Consider the following 12,613-nt stretch of genomic DNA (forward strand, 5'->3'; position numbering starts at 1 on the left):
GGACTTTTTAAACAGCATGATAATAGCTGCCATGTAGAAAGAGCACCGCATGTGGAGGAAATAAGTGGCTCCTAAGCAGGGATAAAGGGTTGTACAGTGGCCCAGGTGTGCACCTGCAAGCAAGGAGTGGGAGTGAAAGGTGTTCTAGGCTGAGGAAAAGAGGGAGGGGCTGCAGGGGCGCAAGGCTGGCAAAGGTGTTGAGAAGCCGAGAGGAAAGTTTAGGGGCAGGTACCCAGGTCTGTGGCAGGCAGCCTAAGTCTGTGTCTGACCAACAAAAGCTACGCAGAGGTATTAGAAGTACAAGGCAATGAAGAGTATCCATACCCTGTTTCCCAGACAGAGTGCAACAAGCAGGAGAAGGGAAGGGGGTAGGAGAGGTCTTCAAATGGCTGGGTTATTAGAGAAGAGACAAGGGGAAGTGCAAAGTAAGAGGGACAAAGAGAAGATGCTGAAAACTGCAGTGCAATATTTTACCAACCCCAAGTATTCAAAAAATCCTGAGTCCCTCTCCCCAACCATAGACTCTGACTTAAAATTATGGGATTTTGAAAAATAATAAATATTTTATCTTTTTATTTGTCTTCTGTTTGAGACTTCAGTGTACACCCGAGTCATGTTTTCAAGTTTCTCTCTACAAACAGGAGGGTTAGAAACTTACTTTTTTTTAAACTGAAAACTGAGGTTCTGGATCACTGGATTCCAGGAGCTTGGGCTTTTTGAAAAAAACCCCACAATAATTATTGCATGATAAAATCATGGGAGTTGGTGTGGGATATCCTTAGTCAGAGAGCATCTTGCAGTGTCACTCCAAGTGGGATGCCAGGGTGCTGGAAGTGGGGAACAATAAATTTAAGTTTTTATCATATTCAGGTGTTCCATACACTGTTTCCCCCCGTTAGTAAAACTTTTAGTTCTCTCTCTCTCTCTCTCTCTTTAAAAAACAAACAGCCTTTCTTTTCATGCCACCTTTAAAAAGAGATGTCCTGGCTTAAGAAGAACTTCTGAAAACCTATGGTCTTCAACACTGCAAGTGTCAATTTCTGCTTTCACACTAGTGCAATCTGATCACAGCTCTCATTGAGCCCTATTGGTGTTGCATGAGTATGTTAGTAGAAATCTGTCCTCTGTTTCTTTAATAGTGGTTGTTGTGGCAAGATTATTCCATTCTTTTGTGGAGGAGCCCAACTGCAGAAGAAAAAGCAAAGTTGGAGAATTTATTTTGTGCTGTCTTCACCTTTACAGTTTTTGATATACCAAAGATTTTTGTATTGTCAACTCATAACAGCATCATAATAATTGTCAGGCTGAAAGTGGTGGTTTAGACTCTTGGTTAGGGGGTAAGTTGGGGGATATGCACATTGAAGACGTCTACATTTTTAAAAAAAATTCCCACTGTTACTAACACCAGTTTTGCTGCATTGTAGTTAGAAATGTTGTGGGCTGCCTAACATCTAACTGTGTTGTTTAGACTTGTCCTAGGAGGACTTGATGTCATGCTGCTTAAAAAGTTGGCAACCACTAGCAGCTGATCTTCACTGGCGTTCCCAGTGTTGCTACCATCAATGAACCCTTGCTCCCTATACTTGTTGGAGTAAGCAGCCCAAATCCAGCCTGGGTTGGTAGTAACAAATCCACAAACATATTCATTCAAGGAAAACCTCAGGCTATGATAACATGAAAACAAAGTGCTGCAATTATCAGAGGCATACAAAAGAAGAGGGAATTAATAAATCCTTGAAATTCTCAGATCTTTAATCTTGACTCTTTGGCCTTTAGGTATCTTCAGATCACTCAGGAAATATTTATGCAAAACCCTCATAGCTCTTTTCAGTAATTCCATGTCAAAATCAACAGTCGGAGAGTTTTGTTTGATATAGAACTGACAAAATTATACAATGCCCTTAGCAACAGATTTCAAATAAAACTGCATATGTGAACTTGCAGGGAGGTATTTTAATGACTTACTTCTTCCAGCAAAGCAGTAAACCTCAATTTAAAAAAGCATGACCCAAATACTGAATGCCTTGTCCAGTGTTAGCTAAGTGTAAGCAGGAATTGAGAGCAATAAACAACAATAATAAAATAATAATAATAAATAATAAAACCCCTCTATGTTTCAATCTTTATTCATGCCAAACCAAAAGCCCACATAAAACTAGCATCCAGAAAATTATCAGTTAATCTACAAACACTGGGCTATTTCCGGAGGTCCTAATTCATTTTTTACTTGGCAAACTCTGAGAGATCTCAATAAAAAATGAGTTAGAGCCCCAAGTATTGACTCAATGTTTTCCACGTATATGAGAAGAAAAAATGACTGAAAGAACAAATAATTATCCATTATATTAGATGCTGAAATGGAAAGAGAAAGAGGGAGCAAAAGAAGCATAGGTGATGCAATTGCCTCAACATTCGCTGTGTGTCTGAAAGCACATGAGCAGTAGAGGACACCACAGACAGCAGACATAAGAAAAAGTAATTGCTTCAGGTTTTAACCTATAGCTGCACTAGTCCTTGACAAAATTGCACAAGGTAGATAATGAGATACATTTGTATTTGTTAGCACAATTAAAATATCCTTGCACCAAAAAGTTCTCTTCATTAGGTTTTGTTTGCTTTTACAAATGTATGCTTTATTTAAGGATATTTTTAAAGGTCATTATACTATAACATGGTCTATCAAATTTTAAAATAATTTCTGTAAATGACTGAAGAGACTTTTCTGGTTGGATTTGTGGGTCCAGTCAAAAGTAAAAAGTATTACATTAAATTAAAGTGCATGTTTAGCTTAATGCCACATTTTTAACTGACCCCAGACTTAAAAGTTATTCCTATATTAACAGCTGTATCAAGCAAAGTACTCCACAGACTAATATATCAAAGTATGTGGACTTTACATGCTTGTTTTTCTGTTCATTGCATATTTTATCTGAAGAAGATAATTTTTTTCTTTGGCATGGTCAGTCTCTTTCCTACAGTGATTTTTCCATGATTGTGATGATACTCCTCACTCACTAACTAGGCCATAATTAATTACTTTAATGGACCAGTAACCATAGTAGTGGCATTGAGATATCAAGTCAGTTATTTTCAAACTGTGTATGAAAATCATTTCTAAGTAATCAATCCTAAACAGAGGGAGAGGCCTATGAAATGTCATGCAGCAACGTACAAGCAAAACTGGTTGGCTTAGTTCTGCCATCCTTATATTCCCATGGACACTTACCACATTGGGAAACATATTGCCCTTGATCTTACAGAAGGGAGAACTCTTTTAGTCTGTGACAGCATGAGACCAGGTACAATGCTAAATATGTGGGCCATTAGGAATGCTTAGTAGGTTGGTGGAAGCTGGCATACCAGTTGCTTCTGCTTAGTGATACTTTAAAAAACAACAATAACAAAACCAAAACATTTCCACGAAAGTCATGTAAAAGCTTCCTGGGAGTGCAACTAGTAAGTTATATCAAGTTTCCGTCTCTTTTCAGCTTCCTAAAATTATGATTTGGACAAAACTTGAAACTATGTGAACTAGCAGATTTTACTGTGAACAAGTTAGTGGAGTAGGGGAGCCAGATCCCTCACCTACCATTTATATGAACAAAGCCCAGGGAAATAGAAGATGAAAAGTCACGCACCGCTAACAGTTTACAAATGGTATATCCCTTTCTATTTGACATGATTTGATAAAAAAGAAAATCTAATACATGTTTTTATCTTATCTAACATTTGAGTGAGAAACACCTGCAAGTCATTTACTATCCAGTTAGCCAAGTCTATAATAGGAGGATTTTAGTTTCTGACCCTTTTCTTTGTCTTGAATCATTTAGCCATATATAAATTCTGACAGGTCTTGTCTTTTGTGGAAAGGAAGCTTGCATCTAATCTCTGTCACAGTGGTTTTCAGAACTAACATTTCCTAATGCCTCTAGAGATGTTAATACTGTTTTTGGGGGGTGAGGGGAGGGAGGGCAAGAAGGGTAATGGAGAAAAAGCAAGACTGACAAAGTAGTATCAACAAAATGTTCCTTATCTCTTACAGTATGAACGTTGTGTACACTTTGTTTTGTTCACAATAAGTGAGCAGCAGGCAGGCAGAGTAGTAGGGAAAAGATCTTTATTGAGCATGCATAGAAGCACGTATTACATGCTGAGAAATCAGTGCTTGCCTAGTACCACCCTCGCCACCAACTCCCATTCCTGAGCTCACAGCAAAATAGGGTACTCCTAAAACCTGACTCTTTCTTCAGGCCCACTCATCGTGTCACATACTTACATGTGTCACAGTTTTAAGGCAGCAATTTGTATTTGATCTATTTAGTATTCAGACTATAGTGGCATTATTTCAACATGGCTGTATTGATATGTTAAAATATGTTAAAAGAACATTATTAAGGTTGCACAGTCAAGCATTCAAAAGATAGGAAATACCAGAATTAAGGCTGTCTCAGAAACCTTAATTTGCCCCACCCCGATGCATATGCAGTATGATGCAGTCATTCACACCAACAAACACCCACCCTCCACCACTACCACCACCACCAAAAAGCAAACTGGAAAAAAATAATTCCATCATGTCACATCATATTGACACCCACATGGGTCACCACAAGGGTAGAACCTTTACATCCACCACACCGGTATCTGCTTCTTGAGCTAATGGAGTAACTGACGGCAATAGTAGGCTGTCATCCTCTAAGTGCATAAGCTCTAGAGGGGGATGGGACACTTTGTCAGTGGGTTTCACAGATATTTGCTGACAGCAGAGGAAGGTGAGACTCAGGGTCTGGAGATGTTCAATTGCAGGCTCTAGATGGGAGTATTTCCTAGGGCACACAGATTCTTTTTCCCATTTCCCCCTGTTACCCTGTCCCCCCAACCTATTCCTGTCCCAACCTTCTCCCTTCTTTGCTCCTCATCTTGGTCACTTTGCCCTCAACTAGTCAGTCCCATTTCTGCTCCACGGACTTCTCATTCCAGTTCCCGTTTGTTTGCGTAGGCTGTCCTAGTCTTACCCATCTGGACTCATCCTTCCAGTCCAAGTCTGCCCCAGCTCCCCGTGTCCTTGCCCAGCTAATGGGGCTAGCAGAGTGGGGTGGGCTGGAGCACAGGAGAGAGAGGCTCCCTGCTTTCAGTTCTGGTGCCAGGAGCTGGCCCAACAGTGAAAGTCCTACTCAGCCCTGTGGTGGAGCATGCCCAGTGCAGATGGAAATCTTTGGAAATTTAGCTCCAAAACTCTCTACTGAGCATGTGCAAAGTATGATTTTTCAAAGGTTTATAACCTGGACAAATATAGGCAAATTTTCATGGAGATGGCACATCCCTGACACAAGGGCCACCCCCTGCCACACTTCAAGTCTCTGCTACTAAGCCCTGGTCTACACACAGCCCCTGGTTCGAACTAGGGTACGCGAATTCAGCTACGTGAATAACGTAGCTGAATTCGAACTACCCTAGTTCGAATGACTTACCGTCCAGACGCCGAGGAAGCGAACTCCGCAGCTCCAAGGTCGACTCCGGCAACTCCTCCTGCCGCGGTGGAGTACCGGAGTCGACCGCGGCGCTTCCGGAGTTCGAACTATCGCGTCTAGATCAGACGCGATAGTTCGAACTCCGAGAAGTCGAACTCGCCGCGTCGACCCGGCGGGTAAGTATAGACGTGGCCTAAGAATGGGGTGCTTCTCAAAGAAAATGTTGCCAGAATTTGTTAACATAGACAAAACAATATTTTTCCTTTACCTCATTCTTGGAAATGGTGAACAATTTTAACTGAAAATTTCCCCAAAAAATCAGCCTGAAGCAGACATCTAGTATGAAAAATTTCTTCCCAAATGGTTAAAGTTTGGCAAAGCTGTAAGCAACAAGGTCTTATAATGGGAAATGTTGGGTAACCTTAATAATAGGCAGTGCTATCAGCCTCAGCTATAATTACTACTTTTATTTTTTTAAAGACTATATTGTTGTGAGGGTTTAAAGAATACCAATAGAGTCAGCACTTCTAATAAATACTTCAAGTCTCCACATTATGATGAAAGCACAACAAAGAGTCTGTTTTGCAGTTGAATAGACATTTTTCTGACATGTAAATAATATGAAAAATTATCCAGATATCCTCTGGACAAGACACTAAATTGTCTCTTCTGCCTATCTGCTGGTTGCATTGATAAGTGTTAAAAAGCATATGGCACTTGGATAATCCAAATGATGTGGCTAACGTTCATTCTCGCAGGTGCTGTTCAATAAATACCTGTATATTAGTTTAATAAATAATAAAATGGGCTCTGGCATCAAAGGGATTATGGATGAATTACAGGCAAGCAATCTTCCCTCCTCCTCACCAAATGGCTGCTACAGTTGTCTGCACAGTAAAGGCTGGATCCAAACCCTTTTAAGTCAACAGTGGAAGTTTTTCAATTGCTTTTGAATCAGGCACTATATGTTGTAAAAATATTTAATTCAGAATGTCTTTTATACCTTGGTCATGTCACAACTTGAATCTAATGATCAGAGATTGAGCCTATCCCCAATAACAGCTGCATCATTTTTGTCTGACTTCAAAACGTCTAAAATATTTTGTTCCTTTGCTATTTTCCTTATGTTGGCCAAATCCTAAAAAACATGCCCGCTCAAGTGTGATTTGCTCTTTGAACCCACAGTTCCAGGTGCTGTGTATTATAGATTCTTTGGGCCAAAATCTGCTCTCAATTATACTCATGCCACGCCACTGAAGTCATGGGTGTAACCCAATTGACAGTAACAGGTATAACTCAGGATGGAATTTAGACCCTTGCTATTAGTCACCTAATAATGCCTAGGGGAAGTGAAGTAAAAGGATGATGTAGCAGCCTACACTGACATTGGGCACTATAAGTCTTACAAATAATGAGCTAGGTGGGGCAGTTGATTAATACACTAGATTTTCATCCCTGGAAATCTAGACTCAAATCAGTTCTATTCACCATTTAAAATGCATTTGGCGATTTTAGCCTAGTTTCTAATGTCAATTAGTCCACACTACAAAACCACACACACATGCTTTTGGACAAATGGCAATCTTTGCTTTAAAGAGTCCTAGGGCTGAAATAAAAGGGATGTAAAATAAAAGATAAGGAGAGAGAGAGTGTGTGGGTGTGGGTTAGGGGAGGAGAGAAAACAACTTCATTCACATTTAAGAAGGACTTCATCCCAAAGCATGGTTAATCAACTTGTTTTGTAAATGTTCTGGTTCTAGTGAGTTGGTTAACATTAACAAGCTTTTAAAATGAATCTCTGATTGGTTTTCTATATTTCCCTGCTATGATGAATTCTAAGTTCCTTTAAACTTTTTCATAGACCTCTTATGTGTGTAAAGGTCACTCTTCTTTGTCGGCTCAGAACAAACCCAGATGAGTCAGATGAATGTATTGTTGTGAGCCACCTTCCATATTTGAGCATGGAGGAAGATATAACTTTTACTTCTCATTTGGCAATGTGGACTGCTAATGAATTTGATTCCTGGCTCCATGGGTCTGCTTCCAAACAACTTTTTTGGCTCCTGGATCTGGACTGGGTTCTGAAAGGTATCAAGCCAGAGAAGCCCTGAGGGCACCCTGCAGCCAAAAAGAGCATACAGCTCATAGCTATGGGAAGGTGTTAAATAAATATTCTGGAAATAAAATTACAGTACCAGGGAAGATAAAGGCAAATTACTAGTATATAGAACTCTCTCTAGCTGACCTCAGTCATCCAGAAGAGAGCTCAGCCCCATGTTAGGGCCTCAAAGGTTTGAATAAAATGTACTTACTATACTCTCTAAGGACAAAGCGCTTTGGTCCAAGTTTGGAAGACTGTGGACTAAGTACTTGTCTACACAGGGAAATTGATGGGAATAGCTATTGCGGAATAAGGTATTCCACAGTAATTCTCTGTGTGTCTCCCTGTAAACAATCTAGTATGGAATAAAAATAATGTTATTCTAATTTGTTTACGCACAAAGCACATTAATTGTTCCAGAATAGAGTGACTTTTATTCCATAACAGAGTGTCCATATGGGGAGCTCTTCGGGAATAGTTGTTGTGAAATAGATAGATAGATATTCTGGTCAATTTCCCATGTAGACAAGTGCATAGAGGCCATGTTTACACTAGGAAAAATATTTGTTTTTACAATGAAATAACTAACAGATGATAGCTAATACATTATAAAATCCTAGAGTAGGCAGGGAGATAGTAGTCTTACCTTGATGTGTAGCTGGTCAAGGACCTTTACTGAATTTACTAAAACAAGCTATAACAGTATAATGTACTGAAAGCAATTATATTATTGTAAACAACTTTATACTGGTGTGAACACCTTTATACCACTATAGCTGTATTCACATTAGGAGAATACACCAATTTAACTAAATATTTTTTTCTAATGATTTAGTTAAATCAGTGCATAAGCTGTGTGTTGACAATCCAGTAAAGAGAATAAGATTTGTAATGCAGCCTCTGACTGAAGGATCTCACATCTCAGCAGCCAGTCTCAGGATTACTTCACACAAGCTGCTAGGAATATGGTGTCAAATAAATACACGTTAATGCCATATTGCTGCAAAAGCCTAACTTCTTCTGTGTTTGGTTGTTTAAAAGAGACACAAGATTTAACTGAAAATGGTGTAACCTATGTTAAGACAAACCACATGGTCTAAGTAGTACTGTGTTGTGTACAGTCTATAGTTATTTTGGAATAACTATCAACAGTTAACAGTTTGTAAACAGACAGATGCTTGGAAAATCAGGCAGAGTCAGTCAGTTCTTTGTAGCCTTACAGAAAATGAACCAGAAGATGGCAACAAAAATGTGTTATAATAAATTGATATATGCCATCAAAGATACCTCTTCCAGTATAAGAATATTCATTTGTGTCATAGACAAAGTCGATAAGCAGTAGGTGGTTCTAGTGCCCACATCATGAATGCTTTCTTAAGAATCTGATAGCACACGTTAATTTATTATAAGACATTCCATTTGTTTTCTGCAGACATTCTTCTGTGTATCTTTAAAGCTTCCCTCATTTGTTTGTGCTGGAATGTTTCCAAATCTGGATCATTTCTTCACTGAGAGTTCTGAGTATGCTTGGAATGCCAAACTGGGACCCTGGCATGGCAAAGAGAAGTAAGAAATAATTGGGGCAGTGATGGGGTTGGTGAAAATGCTATATAATGCCATTATGTGCATTAGTTCTTAGATAATCATATATTCAGCACCCTCTCCAACTAATCAGACTGCAGCTTTTCTTCAAGTCACTTAATAAAGTTTGATGTCCCACCAGAAGGATAACAAACATCCCCATCAGCCAATCCAGATTCCCCTCCATGGAGAGCTGGATGAGATGAGATCATGGTCTCAGCAAAATTATAGAACTCTCAGAAGTGAATCAGGAAAGCGAATTCCTAACCCTCTCATTTTACCTTCAGGTTGCCTCATGTTAGCGATGTAACAAAAACAAATAATAGCCGTTGCCTACCGGTCATTATTACACTACATAAGTTGTTCCATTTTATGAGACTGGAACAGGAAGGAATTGTTTATTTAAATTTAAATACAGTTGATTTTCTAGATTTATGTTGCAGGCATACTATTAGTTTGTTGTTCATCAAACTGGGTTTCTAAATGCTTCTCCATAATTGAGTTAATGGGTCTTCATTCTCATTAAACAATATGGGTATGAAAGAAATTATGATTCTACAGCTCATTGCTGAAAGTGTTCAGCAGGCACTTCTGATTCCAACACATTACAAATTTAAAGAAGAGTGCTCTAGAAGACTGGTGAATCTTGAATGATGGTTTAATAACGGTGTAATAATTTATATAATTTATTTATATTCAAAATGTATGTAAATACCATTTGTATAGTATTTTTATCTGAATATCTTTAAGCATGCTGTATCAGTGAGGCACAGAGAAGCTAAGTGACTTGTGCTAAGAGCTGCCCACAGGAAGCCATTTGAAGTACATAAAAACAACTCTCATAACAACTTTTCCAAAGTCACTCAGTGAGCCAATTTCAGAGCTAGAATAGAATCCAGGTCTCACAACTCAGTTGTTCAGTGCTCTGTCCACTAGACCTTGATGCTTTCCATAATTCTTACTAAAAGAAGTATGATGAAGGGCCTAAATTGGAATCGAGCTCACAACAGTGGCTTGCTGCAGCATCTCTGTGTGCTTTTCTGAAGTTGGAACCCCTGATGTTCTACAATACATTAGAACTAGTTTCCACATTAAGGCTGCAAACACTTGTACATGATTACCTTTATTACTGTGAATAGTCCCATTGACTTCAATGAGTCAATGTGGATGCAGTTATACCACTATAAAGGTGTCTAATACTGGTATACTTTGTGGGAAAATGCTATACTGGTATTAACACCTTTATACTGGCATAACCATGTCTACATTAGGGTGATAACACTATAACTATTTCAAAAAAATAGTTTAAAAATAGTGTAAAAAAAATCACACTCCTAACCAACATAGTTATACTGGTACCAAAACTATGTGCAGGCCACACCTAAATGTCTGCATGATTAGCAACCAAGGTAAGAACATTTTAAATAGAGCTGGTCAGAAACTGGAATTTCCATTCTGGGAAAAACTAAGACATTTTGAAAGTTGTTTTTGTCCCAAATCAGGATGAAAAATCAAAATCTTGAAATATTTTGTGGAATCAAAATTCCAAAATATTTGTATTTGGAAACACTGAAACACCTTTACCAAAACAAAAGGTTTTGATAATGTCAAAATGTTTCGTTTCAATAATGATGATATATTTCATTTAGATGTCAAAACCTTATAAGAAGACAAAAGAAGGTGAGGTAATACCTTTTTTTGAACCAACTTCTGTTGGTGGTAGGGGCAAGTTTTGAGCTTCACAGAGCTTTTCCTCAAAAAACATTATAATGCAAGTCCAAATGAACTAAAACAAAGCAAGAAAGTCAAAACAAAATATTCGATGTTGATTCTGAATAATTTAGAAACTTTTCCTGTGAAAATTTTCTTGAAATTGACACATTCCCACATTTTTGGTTTTTTTTACAGTTTCATTAAATCATTATTTCTTCCTTCCAGGCAGGAATAATATTCCAGTATATCCTCCGTCTTTCAAAACTGACTACATTTCTTTTAAAAAAACGATTTGGTGTAAGCTCCCTCTCTGAAACAAATATGCCTGCCTCCCCAAACTGCAGTGCTCTTATATATATATACACACACTGTATTTGATGAACTTTGTAAGAAGACTGTGTCCTGCATGTTGACACAAATCATTATCCATGCTCTTCTCTGATCTCCTGCCATGGATCAAAATGCTAATATGTTCAGACCACCAACATCTTTGTCTTTACATAATTTGCTTGCACCCAACTTCAGAAATTAATGAGTATCTTTCTATCATGATCCAATACCCATCCCTCTCCAGAACACCTGAAGGAAGGAATAGATTTGGTTAGGAAGACCTCCCAAAAGTATCAGTATTGAGTTACAGGTATCATATGTACAGGAAAGCTGGAAGATATATTAATCATACTCCCTGCCCCCCCGCCCCCAAAAAGAAGCAAAGCAAGCATGGCTAAGAATGTTATAAAGACTTGCAGAAAGACAAGGTGGGTGAGGTAATATATTTTATTACCAACTTCATTACCTCATCCACCTTGTCTATCTAATATCCTGGGAACAACATGGCTACAACTACACTACATAAAGACTTGTACATTGTGTTGTGCTCAGAGGATTTTGGGTGCTAAGCAGTGAAATCAAAAGAAAATACACATATAAATGAAAATAAATTAGCAACTAAGAGACAGAGGGAGAAAGAGCATTTTACATGGTTTTAAAAAGCATTTTGAAACACTGAAAGCAATGTTATTAGTTACTACAAAAAAGTAAATGTTAGATTTACACGTAAACATAATAAAATGATAATTAGAATAATTCTGAGTAGCAAGAAAATTATACCACATCTTTTATCTAAAAGGTTTCTGAAGTGCTTTATAAACTTGGATCACTCATGCACCACTGAAATGCGGCCACCTCTGGCATGAAATGTGGAAGTAATTCCGCTCCAGTAACACTACACAACTGTTTCTTCGAAAAGGCAGTAAAGAGCTATTGTGCGGGAATTAGAGTTTATAGAATCATGGGGCCAGATTGCCCCCTCCCATGGATAAAACTAATGGTTGCAGGGGCTAAGGGAGAGGAGAACTCTGTGAGGATCTGCTCAGGGAGAGAAAATCTGTAGGAGAAATGGTGGGGCAAGGAGTACTGAGAGAGGAGAAATGGGGCTTCACATACGCACAGTCACAGGATTGGTGCCTAAGTCCTTTCATGTCACCGCTAGGCTGGAGGGAATCAGAAGAGGGTGAGAAGCAAAGGGGAAGGTGAAAAAATGAAGCAGGAGAAAAACCAAAGTAGGAGGACAAAGTCTAGAGACTGGCAGACAGAGAAGACGGGAAGCCTGAAATAAGGGAAGTGTTGAAATGAGTGAGAGGGACAATGAGTGTCCTATCGTTTGCTGGACAGAGTAAAGTACTGTAGAGGACAGAGTATGGGGGGAAATGGTGACGTGCCTTTGTGTATGTGTGTTTTAAACTAG

At 38.7% G+C, this 12,613-nt stretch overlaps 1 protein-coding gene across 4 annotated transcripts in view; it reads left to right on the forward strand.

The window, feature by feature from the left end:
• Positions 1 to 12,613, forward strand: part of BMP7 (bone morphogenetic protein 7) — an 81,079-nt gene that overhangs the window by 260 nt on the left and 68,206 nt on the right. The window contains exon 2 of one of the 4 annotated variants that reach the window (XM_044985214.1): positions 2,350 to 2,475. The exons of 2 other annotated variants lie outside the window; for them this stretch is intronic. The gene's annotated coding sequence lies outside the window, so the exon portion shown is untranslated. Of the gene's footprint in view, positions 1 to 201; positions 289 to 2,349; positions 2,476 to 12,613 lie in introns of those variants that run through there. One more of the 4 variants, XM_044985216.1, reaches the window with a different exon arrangement.

This window comes from Mauremys mutica, chromosome 13, assembly GCF_020497125.1.
Source record: "Mauremys mutica isolate MM-2020 ecotype Southern chromosome 13, ASM2049712v1, whole genome shotgun sequence".
Lineage (NCBI taxonomy): Eukaryota > Metazoa > Chordata > Testudines > Geoemydidae > Mauremys > Mauremys mutica.